Genomic DNA, 20,863 nt, shown 5'->3' with positions numbered 1-20,863 from the left:
ATAATGTTTTTTGTTTTGTTTTGTTTTGTTTCGTTTGTTTTTGTTTGAATGGCTGGCTCCACGGGAAATTCACGGAGTTGTGTGGAATAAGGCCTGGTAAAATGAATTAATATGTATGTCATGTTTAAAACAAACTCGCTTAATATAGTGTGTGAGGCTTTATACAAAAACAAACAACCAAAACAAAACATGTTGTGTATATATATATATATATATATATATAATATATATATATATATATATATATATATATATATATATATATATATATATATATATATATATATATATATATATATATATATATATATATATATATATATATATATATATATATATATATATATATATATATATATATATATATATATATATATATATATATATATATATATAGCTTAATCCGGGTTTGAACTCGCAACTCCAAGAATACGCATCACTTATATACACTTTACCACTGGACCACAGCTGCAGGACACAAGCTTGATGCTGAGGTATCAATTTAATGACGTAAATGCCATTTCACAAATAAATGATAATTTAAAAGTATTTGTATGTACAAATCTTTTCTGTTTAAAAGGCTACAATATCAGTTACTGATATAATTTGTGTTAATGTTTCTATACCCACAGGAAGGCAATGTTTTTGCTTATATGTTAAGGGGTACGGAGAAGGAATCCACAGACCATCAGTCCCCTTCCCCCCCCCCCCACCCCCCCCCCCCCCCCCCCCCCCCCCCCTCCCACCTACTACCACCACCACCACCACCACTACTCACCACCAATCACCACCAATCACCACCACCACCACCAATCACCACCAATCACCACACCTAACCGAAAACCCCCTAACACATCAACCCTCCCCCCAATCAACAGGCGAAATAATAACCCTCAAATGCCTGCCTGCCTGCCAGCCAGCCAATACTAACGGTCTTCTCAGAAAGAAAATCTCTTTGTATCTGTATTACTTGATGAAATGTATGATTCTAATAATGAAAATAAATTTTGATGTCGGTTGTATGAGCATAATGACCAATATGCACATGATATGAATGAATTAAATAGTGTAGTTTTAAGTAATTAGGTTGTAGACACATTAAGCGGATATGATATTTGACGCGTCCAGAACTGGTGATTTTTGGTTTAGTTTTAAATGCACCACCACCATTGCTTCCCCAGAGCCTAATTAAGGACCGGTAAAAGGAGTCAATATGTATGGTCATCTATAAAACCAAAGAATGAATAAAAACACACACACACACACACCTACATAATAGTATTAGGAAGATTGTATGGCAAAAAAAAAAAGTACTCCCATTGGGTCGTTTGAACTCGCGACTTCCAAAACACCAGCCACACACCTTACCACCCAGCCACCATAGAGTTGGTATAATTGTGCAACTTTAGTTATAAAAGTAAAGTTCTTATTGTCTCAAATCTTATTGTCTGTTCTATGAAAAGGCATGATGTAAATTATGTATTTTTTTTTTTGAATGATTGAATTGTAGGCACAATTAAGCGGATTCGATATTTGATATATCCAGAAAAGGTGATTTCTGTTCAGTTTTAAAATGCATCACCGTTAACGCTAAAGGACTGTTAAAACGACTCGATGTTTGTCATTTTAAAATAAACACTAAAACTAGGCCCTTAACATATATAATGTTTGAATATAAATTGAATGCATATAAATACAAAGTGGGATGTGGCTGGCTGGCTGGCTGGGCTGGCTGGCTGGCTGGCTGGCTGGGCTGGCTGGCTGGCTGGCTGGCTGCTGGCTGGCTGGCTGGCTGGCTGGCTGGCTGGCTGGCTGGCTGGCTGGCTGGCTGGCTTGGGCTGGCTGGGCTGGCTGGCTGGCTTGCTGGCTGGCTGGCTGGCTGCCTGCCTGCCTGCCTGGCCTGCCTGCCTGCCTGCCTGCCTGCCTGCCTGCCTGCCTGCCCTGCCTGCCTGCCTGCCTGCCTGCCTGCCTGCCTGCCTGCCTGCCTGCCCGCCTGCCCGCATGCCCGCCTGCCCGCCTGCCCGCCTGCCCGCCTGCCCGCCCCGCCCGCCCGCCCGCCCGCCGCCCGCCCGCCCGCCGCCCGCCCGCCTGCTTGCCTTGCCTTGCCTGTCCTGTCCTGTCCTGTTATTGCCTTGCCTTGCCTTGCCTTGCCTTGCCTTGCCTTGCCTTGCCCTGCCCTGCCCTGCCTTGGCTGCAGCTGGCTGGCTGGCCGTAAATCAACTCTTAACAACACCATACCACACCACACCATCACTCATCACCCATCACCCACCACCGGCCCCAGTCTCCCAGCCTCTCTTATATACCCGAGCAGGCCCTTTTAAATTATTTGAATTGTTGCACTTCGGCCAATGGCAGGCACGATCGCTGCTGCTCAAACATATTCTGGTTCACAAGTATTATAATATATTATATTATATATATATATATATATATATATATATATATATATATATATATATATATATATATATATATATATATATATATTCATGAAACACATTAAAACCTTGATCATTTATTCATTCATTACGTCTAGTGAAGAATTGCTTTTGTTCATTTGTATGATTAAAAATTGATAGAATATGAATTCCTCGCTTAAAGTAAAATATAAATATATATTGGATTTATATGATTGGTTAATATTCCAAGTGATGCTGAATATCCCCTATAATTTTGTTTTTGTTTGTTTGTTATGTACACATTCCAAATGAAATCAATATAAATGTTATTATTAATGTTTGAAAGTTGATTGTCTACTTGAATCTCTCTATTAAAGTGTGTGTGGCTCCGGATGGAGCCTGGTTATGGTATTTGTCGTGGTGGGTGGCAGAAGTGCTTACTTCTTCTCTGTCTTCTTTGGCAAAAGAACTGCCTGAATGTTTGGAAGAACACCTCCCTGTGCAATGGTTACGCCAGGACAGAAGTTTGTTGAGTTCTTCGTCGTTGCGGATGGCCAACTGCAAGTGACGTGGGATGATACGGGTCTTCTTGTTGTCACGTGCGGCGTTACCGGCGAGCTCCAGAACTTCGGCAGCGAGGTATTCCATGACGGCTGCCAGGTAGACAGGAGCGCCAGCACCGACGCGTTCGGCGTAGTTGCCCTTACGCAGCAGACGGTGAATTCTGCCCACGGGGAACTGAAGTCCGGCCCTGCTGGAGCGAGACTTTGACTTGCCCTTCACTTTGCCTCCCTTGCCGCGTCCTGACATTGCTGCTGCTGTTGTGGGTTTGTGGTGTTTTATGCCGCCCCGCAGATCGAGCTTCGTGTTATATACCCCGCTCAGGATCAAGGGAGCCCGCCACTGACCAATCAGCGCGCTCCGCCACGCGACCCGCTCTGAGCTGAGTCGCGAGCGGGATATAAAAGGAAAGCTCGCCTCGCGCAAAAGTTCATTATTGTATCGCAACGCCAGCCGGCACGAGCATCATCATGCCACCCAAGGCATCTGGAAAGGCTGCCAAGAAGGCCGGAAAGGCCCAGAAGGCCATTGCCAAGGGCGATAAGAAAAAGAAGCGCAGGAGGAAGGAGAGCTACAGCATCTACATCTACAAAGTGCCTGAAGCAGGTCCACCCCGACACTGGTATCTCTTCCAAAGCCATGTCGATCATGAACTCGTTCGTGAACGACATCTTCGAGCGCATCGCCGCCGAGGCTTCTCGCCTGGCCCACTACAACAAGCGTTCCACCATTACCAGTCGGGAGATCCAGACGGCTGTAAGGCTCCTGTTGCCCGGAGAACTGGCCAAGCACGCCGTTCTCTGAGGGCACTAAGGCCGTCACCAAGTACACCTCCTCCAAGTAAACGGCTTACTTACTGCCCTGTGGTGGTGGCTTGGCCTCAAACCAACAAACTCGGCTCCATTGGAGCCACACTTTAATTTCTAAAGAGATTGTGAGTGTTAGACACCAATACTATTATAACAAAAACCTCTGTCACTGAAAGCAAATAGCTATAAAATGAGAATATTTATGAAACTGTCTGTGTGTGTTTCTCTCTCTCAGTGTCTGTCTGTCTGTCTGTCTGTCTGTCTGTCTGTCTGTCTGTCTGTCTGTCTGTCTGCCTGCCTGCCTGCCTGCCTGTCTGTCTGTCTGTCTGTCTGTCTGTCTGTCTGTCTGTCTGTCTGTCTGTCTGTCTGTCTGTCTGTCTTGTCTGTCTTGTCTGTCTGTCTGTGTGTCTCTCTCTCTCTCTCTCTCTCTCTCTCTCTCTCTCTCTCTCTCCTCTCTCTCTCTCTCTCTCTCTCTCTCTCCTCTCTCTCTCTCTCTCTCTCTCTCTCTCTCTCTCTCAACACATATAAGCACTCGGTATCTTTTTTCTAGAGATTAGAGATTCATTGTTATGTTCCACATTAGGATTACTATGCAGGCCACCCTCTTAGGTTTGAAAATGTCAAGAAAACGGTTAATTTAAAATGTCATCTAACTTAACAGATTAAGCCAGAGGACCGAAAACAGAATAAAACAGGACTGGACAGTATATGTCACTTATACAAGCTGCTTTTATTTCTAGTACAGTATGACAATTTTTATTTTTGGGGGGGGGGGGGGGGGGGGTGATCCTTGACAGTGCATAAGAGTGAAAAGCGACGGCGTTTTGTTTGTAAGAGAACAGGTTGTACTACAAATGACTTGATTTATTGATATCACATGTATGTATGACACCTAAATTATGCTAGGAATGTCTGAAATCTCCTTAGAAGGATATTTTGGCCCTGAGAAGGGCCGAGTTTGGTGTATACTAGGGTGGTCGATTTAGCTTATGCACGCTCTCCACGGATACGGCGAGCAAGCTGAATGTCCTTTGGCATGATGGTGACACGCTTGGCGTGGATGGCACAGAGGTTAGTGTCCTCGAAGAGACCGACCAGGTAAGCCTCGGATGCCTCCTGTAAGCCATGACGGCAGACGACTGGAAGCGAAGATCGGTCTTGAAGTCCTGGGCAATCTCGCGCACCAGACGCTGGAAGGGAAGTTTCCTGATGAGCAACTCGGTGCTCTTCTGGTAACGACGGATCTCACGCAGGGCGACCGTTCCGGGCCCTGTAACGGTGAGGCTTCTTCACACCCCCTGTGGCAGGAGCAGACTTGCGTGCTGCCTTGGTGGCCAGCTGCTTTACGAGGAGCCTTGCCCTCCCGTGGGACTTGCGAGCAGTCTGCTTGGTGCGAGCCATGGTGAACAACTGTGGTTTGTGATGGCCGGCGCCGAAAAATTTTTGCTTATATACGCCGTCTCGAGGCGCTTGCTCGAGCGCCATTGGCTGCTCGACTCGCCTACGTCACCCCGTTGCCCCTCCCCTCCTTCCTCTGGCTGCAGCCAACAGGCGGCTCACCTCAATCACTATTATCGCTGATTTTGCTCTATTTTTTGGATTTGTGCAAAAGTCATTCACAGGGACGTGAAACAGACGAGTAGGCAACTGCAGTTTGTTTTGAAAGCGTTGTGAGAAAGCCGTGTCTACTCGACCACAAGCGTAAAGTAAGGGCAGGCAGGAGTTGCAATGCTACTAGTACGTCCGCTTGATGGGATATAGTCGGGAAATCGTGCGGCGTAAGAGTACTTTGCTTTAAGAGGTCAGACCCCACCCTGATCCGGTGCATTAAACCGGTAAGAGACGGGAGACCTCTTAAGGAAAGTGCAACCCTCTAGATCAGGCTCTCCTGCACCCAGCACTGCCGGGTGGGTAAACATTAGGCAGCAACGATTAGAGCCATGATCTACCGAATCAAGGTACGATTCAGAGGGAACCAGATCCCTACACGATCAGAGATATCGGATTTGATCACCACTACAACCAATGTTGCACCCCTGGACGTCGTACTCAACGATGATGGACTCCCTCAACTGCTGTTCAGCAGTGCCGAGGCCGTACAACGCCTCTTTAACCCCATTCACCTCACTGCTCTCGAGGAGGCGCACATGTTCCTCACCCCACCACGACACTACCTCGCAGCCAGGACTGTTTTCGTAAGGAGAGTGAGCTCCCTCATCTCCGAAAAAGCTACCACCGACGTCGCCACCAGCATAACCGAAGACAACCCTTCCTTGACTGCAGTCACCGTAAAATTCATCCCTGTGCAGGACAGCCACCTCTCCACTATGAAGGTCACCTTCACCTCGCCTGAGGAAGCTACCTCTGCTACCACCAACGGCTTCCGGTGCTTCGGCCTCGCTTGTACACCCCGACAAATAACAAGAGAACATTACTACCAGCTACGACAGTGTTTTAAGTGCTATAGTTATGAGCACTTCACTAAAAGTTGCCCATCTCAGGACCAACGGTGCAGCAAGTGCGCCGAGAGTCACCACTTCAAACAATGCACCAGCGACTTCCTCAAATGCCTTCTCTGCCAAGGTCACCATACTGCCGTCTCTGCTGAGTGTCCAAACAGACGTCAAGAAATACAGAAGATGACCGAAGCCAGGCAAGCCAACACCAACACGACGAGAACCGTCAACATTCAACGTGCAAGCCGCCCAACTTTCCTCTGCTTCCGGGAGGGGGCGGAGCTTCTGCACAGACTGCATCCCATTGGGGCCCTGGGTCCCAGCCCGCCAACCAATCATCGACGCAGCAGCAACAGCCACAACTTTACTCTGCTGAATCAACAAGCCAGCCCTCACCACACCAGATGCTGCTCCCTAACAGAAACCATAACGTCATAATGGGACTCATCCGCACTGCTGAAATGATTGCAGGCACGAACACCAAGGAATTTGTACGAATTCTGAACATTATGTACGCTGACAACGGTTTTACCAACATTTACTGTTCGTGACGAGCTCTTCACAACAACAGCCTCAGCCAACACCAATACTACGACTTCAGCAACAAATACCACTTCTGCTTCTAACATCAACATCACCATCTCTTCAACTGCATTGGCAGATATCCTGTCTGCTGACGCCCACCCTGTGCAACCTGCTACAGACTCTGCAACATCCTTGCACACTGCTACTACTCCAGACAAACCATCTACTTCTCCAGTTGTACCTGAGACTGCACCAACTTCACCAGCTTCACCAGAAAATACACCAGCCGCACCCGAGACTACATCAGCTTCACAGGTACCTACACCTGATGCTTCTGAAAACCAACACTTGTTTTCCGATGATGACTCTACTGCCTCGATTGACGTTGAAGCACAATCACCATCTCCAGCAACACAGGAGTCTCCAAGAGTCTCCGCACTATATGATCAACGTGAACAACTTACACTTGGAACTCCCGAATACAGACGCCTCTCCAGCAAAATACTCAACACAAGGTATGCGGAATGCCTGCTGAATGATCCAAACTCCAAGTACATACTAAGGAACGAAGTAATCTTCGTTGAATGCGACGAAACCACATTGTCAAAGGACCTTTTCCCACCAGACTACGCCGATTACAAACATCAAATGATTACTCGAAGCAAGAAGAAAGAAGAAACACCAAATTGAAGAAGAAGACACCACATGAAGACTGATTGTTTCCACCTTGAATGCTGAAGCACTGCCACCGCCGCCTTCCAGACCCGCCTCCAAGCCTAGCCAGTTGTTGGGTTGTTTGCAGCATCGACGTATTGCCACGCAGCTGGGTTTAGCCCTGGCACTTTTTCTTCAACTTCAGCATTTCCTCTCACCGACTACTCTTCAGCTGTCCCCACTTCAAGGCTCGCCCCAATGGGCATCTTCTCCTGTATTATTCAGTTCATTCAGCGTATGGGACCAACTAGCTCCCGTTTTCTGGTGCCTTGGGTGGGGCGCGATGCTGATTAGCAGATCTAAGACCACATCTGGAGTGAGCCCCCAGGGCACACCCAGCTGAGGGCTGCTGTCTCCGTGGGTGCTCAGAAAAGACGAAATGTTGTCACAGAGATCCGATTCCTTGCCTTCACTGCCTAGTCTGGTCATAACGATTTCAATGCCATGCAGCTGGGTTTAGCCCTGGCACTTTACCTCATACTGAAAACCCTTCCTCTCACCCCCACTAATTCTTCCCCTATCCCCACTTCCACGCTCACCCATCAGGGTATCTTGACCTATATTTAAATGAATGAATGAATGAATGGCATTCGTCAATTCGATTCACACAACTTCAACACCATGACTGGACGCGGCAAGGGAGGCAAGGGACTCGGAAAGGGTGGCGCCAAGCGTCATCGTAAGGTGCTACGTGACAACATCCAGGGCATCACCAAGCCCGCTATTCGTCGCTTAGCTCGTCGTGGCGGCGTGAAGCGTATTTCGGGTCTCATCTACGAAGAGACCCGTGGCGTCCTGAAGGTGTTCCTCGAGAACGTCATCCGTGATGCTGTAACCTACACGGAACACGCCAAGAGGAAGACCGTCACTGCTATGGACGTGGTGTACGCTCTGAAGCGCCAGGGTCGTACCCTCTACGGATTCGGCGGATAAGAGCTTGGCTAATCCATCGATTCCACCCACCACCACCTCAAAACGGGACCTAATTAGGTCCCTATACTTTTTTACTGAAGGGCTTAATAGACGATAACATAAATTGTTTTGATATCAGCTAGCACATTGGGTCTTATGAAATCTATTTTTTTATCCTCGCATGCTTAAAGGGACTCTGATTGGGGAGGGAGGGGGGGGGGGGGAGGGAAGGTTTGTTACGTTATATACTAGCAGAGCAGGATCATTGGTGGGGGGGGGGGGGGGGGGGGGGTGAGGGGGAGAGAGAGAGAGAGAGAGATCTTTCCCAACTCTTCCTTTTTTACATGAGTGAGCTACCCGTTTTATTCATTTTATCCTTCTCAGAGCTGTTTTGATAGTATCCAAATGATGGTAAATGAAAAGGGAGGACACGAATATCTACCCAGAATTCAGGACTGGCAATCGATATGCATGTTTGAGTGCGAATCTTTTTCTCTCTCAACTTAGGTATACGTTTATGTCGTACCTAAAAGCGAGAACCACACTATTGGGACAAGTATGCAAGGCCCAATTTTCCTAACAAGCACAGTTAATTTTGTTATTTTCGAACATTTCTTTCCAAATTGGTTTATCCAATTAACAGTATTATATTAAGATCATGAATTGCTGGGTTAGGTTAGGTTAGGTTAGGTTAGGTTAGGTTAGGTTAGGTTAGGTTAGGTTAGCTTAGCTTAGGTTAGGTTAGCTTAGCTTAGCTTGGGTTAGCTTAGGTTAGGTTAGGTTAGCTTAGCTTGGGTTAGCATAGGTTAGGTTAGGTTTGATTACATTTCTATGTTAGATTTAACTCAAATTCAAAACAATTGCAGTCATTCGGCTTGTTAGTCAACTTGCCTCTAATAGGGGCAATTTGTCTAACAAGACTATTTAGTTTTTGTGTGCATATATATATATATATATATATATATATATATATAATATATATATATATATATATATATATATATATATATATATATATATATATATATATATAGCTTCAAGACTCCGAACCAATATAGAAGCATCAAGAGGAAGTGCTTGTGTTATGGGCCAATAGGCCTTCTGCAGTTACTTCCATTCTTATGTTTTTATTCCCATTGGTTCGTGTTTTATCTTGTGTAAATGTCAATCACCTTACCCAAAACTTTGGTACCATATCACCTCACCCATGTGTATATATAAATATATATATATATATATATATATATATATATACTATATATATATATATATACTATATATATATATATATATATATATATATATATATATATATATATATATATATAATATACAGAGTAAATCTACCCCAAAAGTAATGATTTATTTGTCTACAAAACTAAACTCTTTTTTGGAATCATATGAGGCCCCTCCACTGAGGGGGGAGGCCTGGATGTTTATTGTCATGTGTATTCATGCTGCTTGCATGTCGTCGTTTATTTTGCCTTTGTTGTTTTCTTGACAGCTTTCTTTGCCTTGGGTGGTTTGGGAGATTTTGAAGCTCTCTTTATTTTGGGCTTTTTGTTCCCAACAACAAGCTGCTGCTGCTGCTTCTTTTTCAAGGCTGTAGGTGGTTTGTTGCTTGTGGCGGCTTTCTTGGGAGTTACCACGGCCTTCTTTGCTGCTGTAGATGGTTTCTTGGTTGTGGTGGCTTTCTTGGGAGTTAGAACGGCCCTCTTCTCTGCTACGGCCAGCTTGAATGATCCACTAGCTCCACTTCCCTTGGTCCTGAACAAGAATGCCGTCAGCCACTGCTTTCTTGAGAAATCTTCGGATGTAAATGGCGATCTTGGCAGCCTCGACTTTGTTGTTCGGCAACAACGTACTTCTTGATTGCTTGTAGAGACGAGCCCTTACGGTCTTTGAGTGCTGCGACCGCGGCTAGAACCATTTGACTAGTTTTCGGGTGAGCAACCTGGACGCGAGGTTTCCTGGTGGTGGCCACCACAGCAGCAGCCTTCTTGGTAGGCTTTGCTTCTACCATGATGATGATGAGATAACCAAGGTGATGAGAGACGCTCAGACAGTCACGGGGGAATGATGCTGCCGCCGCTTGAGCCGAACCTATTTATGTGCCGGCACGGTACAGAAGCTGCAACCTGGCAACTCGTCCACCAATCACAACGGTTGGTTTTACGGCTCCGAAACCTGGATCCCATATCTTCTCTAAAATAGAAGCATTTGTTCATGTTCTTTGTAAAAGTATCATAAAGCAGGACAGATGAGACAAATATCATAAAAACTGAAGAGCAGATGAGCACACACATGTATGTATTACAAAGAAAATCCACAAATTCATTAGAAATTGGCAGGGCAGGCTGAGGAAGTAGGTAGATGTAAAATGTCTGTAAATGGCGAAAGAACATAAACCCAAGACTGAATAAACGATGTTAAATATCCATGCCAAGGAGACAAAAATATGTTAGGATACAATTACCATTAAGACACCACAAGAAGGTCCGTATCCTGCCGTGATGACTAAAAAGAGTTGGTTATTAGCCACAATGTGTAGGCAGTCTCATGCCAACGGCCATACCACGTTGAGAACACCGCTTCTCGTCGATCAGCGAAGTTAAGCAACGTTGGGTTTGGTTAGTACTTGGATGGGTGACCGCCTGGGAACACCAAATGCTGTTGGCAATAATGTTTTTTGTTTTGTTTTGTTTTGTTTCGTTTGTTTTTGTTTGAATGGCTGGCTCCACGGGAAATTCACGGAGTTGTGTGGAATAAGGCCTGGTAAAATGAATTAATATGTATGTCATGTTTTAAAACAAACTCGCTTAATATAGTGTGTGAGGCTTTATACAAAAACAAACAACCAAAACAAAACATGTTGTGTATATATATATATATATATATATATATATATATATATATATATATATATATATATATATATATATACTATATATATATATATATATATATATATATATATATATATATATATATATATATATATATATATATATATATATATATATATATATATATATATATATATATATATATATATATATATATATATATATATATATATATATATATATATATATATATATATATATATAGCTTAATCCGGGTTTGAACTCGCAACTCCAAGAATACGCATCACTTATATACACTTTACCACTGGACCACAGCTGCAGGACACAAGCTTGATGCTGAGGTATCAATTTAATGACGTAAATGCCATTTCCACAAATAAATGATAATTTAAAAGTATTTGTATGTACAAATCTTTTCTGTTTAAAAGGCTACATATCAGTTACTGATATAATTTGTGTTAATGTTTCTATACCCACAGGAAGGCATGTTTTTGCTTATATGTAAGGGGTACGGAGAAGGAATCCACAGACCATCAGTCCCCTTCCCCCCCCCCCCCCCCCCCCCCCCCCCCCCCCCCCCCCCCCCCCCCCCCCCCCCCCCCCCCCCCCCCCCCCCCCCCCCCCCCCCCCCCCCCCCCCCCCCCCCCCCCCCCCCCCCCCCCCCCCCCCCCCCCCCCCCCCCCCCCCCCCCCCCCCCCCCCCCCCCCCCCCCCCCCCCCCCCCCCCCCCCCCCCCCCCCCCCCCCCCCCCCCCCCCCCCCCCCCCCCCCTCCCCCTCCCACCTACTACCACCACCACCACCACCACTACTCACCACCAATCACCACCAATCACCACCACCACCACCAATCACCACCAATCACCACACCTAACCGAAAACCCCCTAACACATCAACCCTCCCCCCAATCAACAGGCGAAATAATAACCCTCAAATGCCTGCCTGCCTGCCAGCCAGCCAATACTAACGGTCTTCTCAGAAAGAAAATCTCTTTGTATCTGTATTACTTGATGAAATGTATGATTCTAATAATGAAAATAAATTTTGATGTCGGTTGTATGAGCATAATGACCAATATGCACATGATATGAATGAATTAAATAGTGTAGTTTTAAGTAATTAGGTTGTAGACACATTAAGCGGATATGATATTTGACGCGTCCAGAACTGGTGATTTTTGGTTTAGTTTTAAATGCACCACCACCATTGCTTCCCCAGAGCCTAATTAAGGACCGGTAAAAGGAGTCAATATGTATGTCATCTATAAAACCAAAGAATGAATAAAAACACACACACACACACACCTACATAATAGTATTAGGAAGATTGTATGGCAAAAAAAAAAAGTACTCCCATTGGGTCGTTTGAACTCGCGACTTCCAAAACACCAGCCACACACCTTACCACCCAGCCACCATAGAGTTGGTATAATTGTGCAACTTTAGTTATAAAAGTAAAGTTCTTATTGTCTCAAATCTTATTGTCTGTTCTATGAAAAGGCATGATGTAAATTATGTATTTTTTTTTTTTGAATGATTGAATTGTAGGCACATTAAGCGGATTCGATATTTGATATATCCAGAAAAGGTGATTTCTGTTCAGTTTTAAAATGCATCACCGTTAACGCTAAAGGACTGGTAAAACGACTCGATGTTTGTCATTTTTAAAATAAACACTAAAACTAGGCCCTTAACATATATAATGTTTGAATATAAATTGAATGCATATAAATACAAAGTGGGAGTGGCTGGCTGGCTGGCTGGCTGGCTGGCTGGCTGGCTGGCTGGCTGGCTGGCTGGCTGGCTGGCTGGCTGGCTGGCTGGCTGGCTGGCTGGCTGGCTGGCTGGCTGGCTGGCTGGCTGGCTGGCTGGCTGGCTGGCTGGCTGGCTGGCTGGCTGGCTGGCTGCCTGCCTGCCTGCCTGCCTGCCTGCCTGCCTGCCTGCCTGCCTGCCTGCCTGCCTGCCTGCCTGCCTGCCTGCCTGCCTGCCTGCCTGCCTGCCTGCCCGCCTGCCCGCCTGCCCGCCTGCCCGCCTGCCCGCCTGCCCGCCTGCCCGCCTGCCCGCCTGCCCGCCCGCCCGCCCGCCCGCCCGCCCGCCCGCCCGCCCGCCCGCCTGCTTGCCTTGCCTTGCCTGTCCTGTCCTGTCCTGTTATTGCCTTGCCTTGCCTTGCCTTGCCTTGCCTTGCCTTGCCTTGCCCTGCCCTGCCCTGCCTTGGCTGCAGCTGGCTGGCTGGCCGTAAATCAACTCTTAACAACACCATACCACACCACACCATCACTCATCACCCATCACCCACCACCGGCCCCAGTCTCCCAGCCTCTCTTATATACCCGAGCAGGCCCTTTAAATTATTTGAATTGTTGCACTTCGGCCAATGGCAGGCACGATCGCTGCTGCTCAAACATATTCTGGTTCACAAGTATTATAATTATATTATATATATATATATATATATATATATATATATATATATATATATATATATATATATATATATATATATATATATTCATGAAACACATTAAAACCTTGATCATTTATTCATTCATTACGTCTAGTGAAGAATTGCTTTTGTTCATTTGTATGATTAAAAATTGATAGAATATGAATTCCTCGCTTAAAGTAAAATATAAAATATATATTGGATTTATATGATTGGTTAATATTCCAAGTGATGCTGAATATCCCCTATAATTTTGTTTTGTTTGTTTGTTATGTACACATTCCAAATGAAATCAATATAAATGTTATTATTAATGTTTGAAAGTTGATTGTCTACTTGAATCTCTCTATTAAAGTGTGTGTGGCTCCGGATGGAGCCTGGTTATGGTATTTGTCGTGGTGGGTGGCAGAAGTGCTTACTTCTTCTCTGTCTTCTTTGGCAAAAGAACTGCCTGAATGTTTGGAAGAACACCTCCCTGTGCAATGGTTACGCCAGACAGAAGTTTGTTGAGTTCTTCGTCGTTGCGGATGGCCAACTGCAAGTGACGTGGGATGATACGGGTCTTCTTGTTGTCACGTGCGGCGTTACCGGCGAGCTCCAGAACTTCGGCAGCGAGGTATTCCATGACGGCTGCCAGGTAGACAGGAGCGCCAGCACCGACGCGTTCGGCGTAGTTGCCCTTACGCAGCAGACGGTGAATTCTGCCCACGGGGAACTGAAGTCCGGCCCTGCTGGAGCGAGACTTTGACTTGCCCTTCACTTTGCCTCCCTTGCCGCGTCCTGACATTGCTGCTGCTGTTGTGGGTTTGTGGTGTTTTATGCCGCCCCGCAGATCGAGCTTCGTGTTATATACCCCGCTCAGGATCAAGGGAGCCCGCCACTGACCAATCAGCGCGCTCCGCCACGCGACCCGCTCTGAGCTGAGTCGCGAGCGGGATATAAAAGGAAAGCTCGCCTCGCGCAAAAGTTCATTATTGTATCGCAACGCCAGCCGGCACGAGCATCATCATGCCACCCAAGGCATCTGGAAAGGCTGCCAAGAAGGCCGGAAAGGCCCAGAAGGCCATTGCCAAGGGCGATAAGAAAAAGAAGCGCAGGAGGAAGGAGAGCTACAGCATCTACATCTACAAAGTGCTGAAGCAGGTCCACCCCGACACTGGTATCTCTTCCAAAGCCATGTCGATCATGAACTCGTTCGTGAACGACATCTTCGAGCGCATCGCCGCCGAGGCTTCTCGCCTGGCCCACTACAACAAGCGTTCCACCATTACCAGTCGGGAGATCCAGACGGCTGTAAGGCTCCTGTTGCCCGGAGAACTGGCCAAGCACGCCGTCTCTGAGGGCACTAAGGCCGTCACCAAGTACACCTCCTCCAAGTAAACGGCTTACTTACTGCCCCTGTGGTGGTGGCTTGGCCTCAAACCAACAAACTCGGCTCCATTGGAGCCACACTTTAATTTCTAAAGAGATTGTGAGTGTTAGACACCAATACTATTATAACAAAAACCTCTGTCACTGAAAGCAAATAGCTATAAAATGAGAATATTTATGAAACTGTCTGTGTGTGTTTCTCTCTCTCAGTGTCTGTCTGTCTGTCTGTCTGTCTGTCTGTCTGTCTGTCTGTCTGTCTGTCTGTCTGCCTGCCTGCCTGCCTGCCTGTCTGTCTGTCTGTCTGTCTGTCTGTCTGTCTGTCTGTCTGTCTGTCTGTCTGTCTGTCTGTCTGTCTGTCTTGTCTGTCTTGTCTGTCTGTCTGTGTGTCTCTCTCTCTCTCTCTCTCTCTCTCTCTCTCTCTCTCTCTCTCTCTCTCTCTCTCTCTCTCTCTCTCTCTCTCTCTCTCTCTCTCTCTCTCAACACATATAAGCACTCGGTATCTTTTTTCTAGAGATTAGAGATTCATTGTTATGTTCCACATTAGGATTACTATGCAGGCCACCCTCTTAGGTTTGAAAATGTCAAGAAAACGGTTAATTTAAAATGTCATCTAACTTAACAGATTAAGCCAGAGGACCGAAAACAGAATAAAACAGGACTGGACAGTATATGTCACTTATACAAGCTGCTTTTATTTCTAGTACAGTATGACAATTTTTATTTTTGGGGGGGGGGGGGGGGGGGGGTGATCCTTGACAGTGCATAAGAGTGAAAAGCGACGGCGTTTTGTTTGTAAGAGAACAGGTTGTACTACAAATGACTTGATTTATTGATATCACATGTATGTATGACACCTAAATTATGCTAGGAATGTCTGAAATCTCCTTAGAAGGATATTTTGGCCCTGAGAAGGGCCGAGTTTGGTGTATACTAGGGTGGTCGATTTAGCTTATGCACGCTCTCCACGGATACGGCGAGCAAGCTGAATGTCCTTTGGCATGATGGTGACACGCTTGGCGTGGATGGCACAGAGGTTAGTGTCCTCGAAGAGACCGACCAGGTAAGCCTCGGATGCCTCCTGTAAAGCCATGACGGCAGACGACTGGAAGCGAAGATCGGTCTTGAAGTCCTGGGCAATCTCGCGCACCAGACGCTGGAAGGGAAGTTTCCTGATGAGCAACTCGGTGCTCTTCTGGTAACGACGGATCTCACGCAGGGCGACCGTTCCGGGCCTGTAACGGTGAGGCTTCTTCACACCCCCTGTGGCAGGAGCAGACTTGCGTGCTGCCTTGGTGGCCAGCTGCTTACGAGGAGCCTTGCCTCCCGTGGACTTGCGAGCAGTCTGCTTGGTGCGAGCCATGGTGAACAACTGTGGTTTTGTGATGGCCGGCGCCGAAAATTTTTGCTTATATACGCCGTCTCGAGGCGCTTGCTCGAGCGCCATTGGCTGCTCGACTCGCCTACGTCACCCCGTTGCCCCTCCCCTCCTTCCTCTGGCTGCAGCCAACAGGCGGCTCACCTCAATCACTATTATCGCTGATTTTGCTCTATTTTTTGGATTTGTGCAAAAGTCATTTCACAGGGACGTGAAACAGACGAGTAGGCAACTGCAGTTTGTTTTGAAAGCGTTGTGAGAAAGCCGTGTCTACTCGACCACAAGCGTAAAGTAAGGGCAGGCAGGAGTTGCAATGCTACTAGTACGTCCGCTTGATGGGATATAGTCGGGAAATCGTGCGGCGTATGGGACCAACTAGCTCCCGTTTTCTGGTGCCTTGGGTGGGGCGCGATGCTGATTAGCAGATCTAAGACCACATCTGGAGTGAGCCCCCAGGGCACACCCAGCTGAGGGCTGCTGTCTCCGTGGGTGCTCAGAAAAGACGAAATGTTGTCACAGAGATCCGATTCCTTGCCTTCACTGCCTAGTCTGGTCATAACGATTTCAATGCCATGCAGCTGGGTTTAGCCCTGGCACTTTACCTCATACTGAAAACCCTTCCTCTCACCCCCACTAATTCTTCCCCTATCCCCCACTTCCACGCTCACCCATCAGGGTATCTTGACCTATATTTAAATGAATGAATGAATGAATGGCATTCGTCAATTCGATTCACACAACTTCAACACCATGACTGGACGCGGCAAGGGAGGCAAGGGACTCGGAAAGGGTGGCGCCAAGCGTCATCGTAAGGTGCTACGTGACAACATCCAGGGCATCACCAAGCCCCGCTATTCGTCGCTTAGCTCGTCGTGGCGGCGTGAAGCGTATTTCGGGTCTCATCTACGAAGAGACCCGTGGCGTCCTGAAGGTGTTCCTCGAGAACGTCATCCGTGATGCTGTAACCTACACGGAACACGCCAAGAGGAAGACCGTCACTGCTATGGACGTGGTGTACGCTCTGAAGCGCCAGGGTCGTACCCTCTACGGATTCGGCGGATAAGAGCTTGGCTAATCCATCGATTCCACCCACCACCACCTCAAAACGGGACCTAATTAGGTCCCTATACTTTTTTACTGAAGGGCTTAATAGACGATAACATAAATTGTTTTGATATCAGCTAGCACATTGGGTCTTATGAAATCTATTTTTTATCCTCGCATGCTTAAAGGGACTCTGATTGGGGAGGGAGGGGGGGGGGGGAGGGAAGGTTTGTTACGTTATATACTAGCAGAGCAGGATCATTGGTGGGGGGGGGGGGGGGGGGGGTGAGGGGGGAGAGAGAGAGAGAGAGAGATCTTTCCCAACTCTTCCTTTTTACATGAGTGAGCTACCCGTTTTATTCATTTTATCCTTCTCAGAGCTGTTTTGATAGTATCCAAATGATGGTAAATGAAAAGGGAGGACACGAATATCTACCAGAATTCAGGACTGGCAATCGATATGCATGTTTGAGTGCGAATCTTTTTCTCTCTCAACTTAGGTATACGTTTATGTCGTACCTAAAAGCGAGAACCACACTATTGGGACAAGTATGCAAGGCCCAATTTTCCTAACAAGCACAGTTAATTTTTGTTATTTTCGAACATTTCTTTCCAAATTGGTTTATCCAATTAACAGTATTATATTAAGATCATGAATTGCTGGGTTAGGTTAGGTTAGGTTAGGTTAGGTTAGGTTAGGTTAGGTTAGGTTAGGTTAGCTTAGCTTAGGTTAGGTTAGCTTAGCTTAGCTTGGGTTAGCTTAGGTTAGGTTAGGTTAGCTTAGCTTGGGTTAGCATAGGTTAGGTTAGGTTTGATTACATTTCTATGTTAGATTTAACTCAAATTCAAAACAATTGCAGTCATTCGGCTTGTTAGTCAACTTGCCTCTAATAGGGGCAATTTGTCTAACAAGACTATTTAGTTTTGTGTGCATTATATATATATATATATATATATATATATATATATATATATATATATATATATATATATATATATATATATATATATATATATATATATATATATATAGCTTCAAGACTCCGAACCAATATAGAAGCATCAAGAGGAAGTGCTTGTGTTATGGGCCAATAGGCCTTCTGCAGTTACTTCCATTCTTATGTTTTTATTCCCATTGGTTCGTGTTTTATCTTGTGTAAATGTCAATCACCTACCCAAAACTTTGGTACCATATCACCTCACCCATGTGTATATATATATATATATATATATATATATATATATATATATATATATATATATATATATATATATATATATATATATATATATATATATATATATATATATATAATATACAGAGTAAATCTACCCCAAAAGTAATGATTTATTTGTCTACAAAACTAAACTCTTTTTGGAATCATATGAGGCCCCTCCACTGAGGGGGGAGGCCTGGATGTTTATTGTCATGTGTATTCATGCTGCTTGCATGTCGTCGTTTATTTTGCCTTTGTTGTTTTTCTTGACAGCTTTCTTTGCCTTGGGTGGTTTGGGAGATTTTGAAGCTCTCTTTATTTTGGGCTTTTTGTTCCCAACAACAAGCTGCTGCTGCTGCTTCTTTTTCAAGGCTGTAGGTGGTTTGTTGCTTGTGGCGGCTTTTCTTGGGAGTTACCACGGCCTTCTTTGCTGCTGTAGATGGTTTCTTGGTTGTGGTGGCTTTCTTGGGAGTTAGAACGGCCCCTCTTCTCTGCTACGGCCAGCTTGAATGATCCACTAGCTCCACTTCCCTTGGTCTGAACAAGAATGCCGTCAGCCACTGCTTTCTTGAGAAATCTTCGGATGTAAATGGCGATCTTGGCAGCCTCGACTTTGTTGTTGGCAACAACGTACTTCTTGATTGCTTGTAGAGACGAGCCCCTTACGGTCTTTGAGTGCTGCGACCGCGGCTAGAACCATTTGACTAGTTTTCGGGTGAGCAACCTGGACGCGAGGTTTCCTGGTGGTGGCCACCACAGCAGCAGCCTTCTTGGTAGGCTTTGCTTCTACCATGATGATGATGAGATAACCAAGGTGATGAGAGACGCTCAGACAGTCACGGGGAATGATGCTGCCGCCGCTTGAGCCGAACCTATTTATGTGCCGGCACGGTACAGAAGCTGCAACCTGGCAACTCGTCCACCAATCACAACGGTTGGTTTTACGGCTCCGAAACCTGGATCCCATATCTTCTCTAAAATAGAAGCATTTGTTCATGTTCTTTGTAAAAGTATCATAAAGCAGGACAGATGAGACAAATATCATAAAAACTGAAGAGCAGATGAGCACACACATGTATGTATTACAAAAGAAAATCCACAAATTCATTAGAAATTGGCAGGGCAGGCTGAGGAAGTAGGTAGATGTAAAATGTCTGTAAATGGCGAAAGAACATAAACCCAAGACTGAATAAACGATGTTAAATATCCATGCCAAGGAGACAAAAATATGTTAGGATACAATTACCATTAAGACACCACAAGAAGGTCCGTATCCTGCCGTGATGACTAAAAGAGTTGGTTATTAGCCACAATGTGTAGGCAGTCTCATGCCAACGGCCATTACCACGTTGAGAACACCGCTTCTCGTCCGATCAGCGAAGTTAAGCAACGTTGGGTTTGGTTAGTACTTGGATGGGTGACCGCCTGGGAACACCAAATGCTTGTTGGCAATAATGTTTTTGTTTTGTTTTGTTTTGTTTCGTTTGTTTTGTTGAATGGCTGGCTCCACGGGAAATTCACGGAGTTGTGTGGAATAAGGCCTGGTAAATGAATTAATATGTATGTCATGTTTAAAACAAACTCGCTTAATATAGTGTGTGAGGCTTTATACAAAAACAAACAACCAAAACAAAACATGTTGTGTATATATATATATATATATATATATAATATATATATATATATATATATATATATATATATATATATATATATATATATATATATATATATATATATAATATATATATATATATATATATATATATATATATATATATATATATATATATATATATATATATATATATATATATATATATATATATATATATATATATATATATATATATATATATATATTATATAGCTTAATCCGGGGTTTGAACTCGCAACTCCAAGAATACGCATCACTTATATACACTTTACCACTGGACCACAGCTGCAGGACACAAGCTTGATGCTGAGGTATCAATTTAATGACGTAAATGCCATTTCCACAAATAAATGATAATTTAAAAGTATTGTATGTACAAATCTTTTCTGTTTAAAAGGCTACAATATCAGTTACTGATATAATTTGTGTTAATGTTTCTATACCCACAGGAAGGCATGTTTTTTGCTTATATGTAAGGGTACGGAGAAGGAATCCACAGACCATCAGTCCCCT

At 45.0% G+C, this 20,863-nt stretch overlaps 2 non-coding genes across 2 annotated transcripts; both read left to right on the top strand.

Annotated features, from left to right (window-relative positions):
• The first annotated feature begins 10,940 nt into the window (after window positions 1-10,940).
• On the top strand, window positions 10,941-11,058 carry LOC138361702 (5S ribosomal RNA). The gene has a single exon (XR_011227121.1). It is a non-coding gene; the product is annotated as a 5S ribosomal RNA (ribosomal RNA).
• Window positions 11,059-20,023: 8,965 nt separating this feature from the next.
• On the top strand, window positions 20,024-20,144 carry LOC138361703 (5S ribosomal RNA). Its single transcript, XR_011227122.1, has one exon. It is a non-coding gene; the product is annotated as a 5S ribosomal RNA (ribosomal RNA).
• Window positions 20,145-20,863: the final 719 nt, after the last annotated feature.

Source organism: Procambarus clarkii, unplaced genomic scaffold (assembly GCF_040958095.1).
Source record: "Procambarus clarkii isolate CNS0578487 unplaced genomic scaffold, FALCON_Pclarkii_2.0 HiC_scaffold_640, whole genome shotgun sequence".
NCBI classification, from domain to species: domain Eukaryota; kingdom Metazoa; phylum Arthropoda; class Malacostraca; order Decapoda; family Cambaridae; genus Procambarus; species Procambarus clarkii.
The sequence above is the reverse complement of the archived record's forward strand: the minus strand, read 5'-3'. Positions and strand labels throughout refer to the sequence as shown.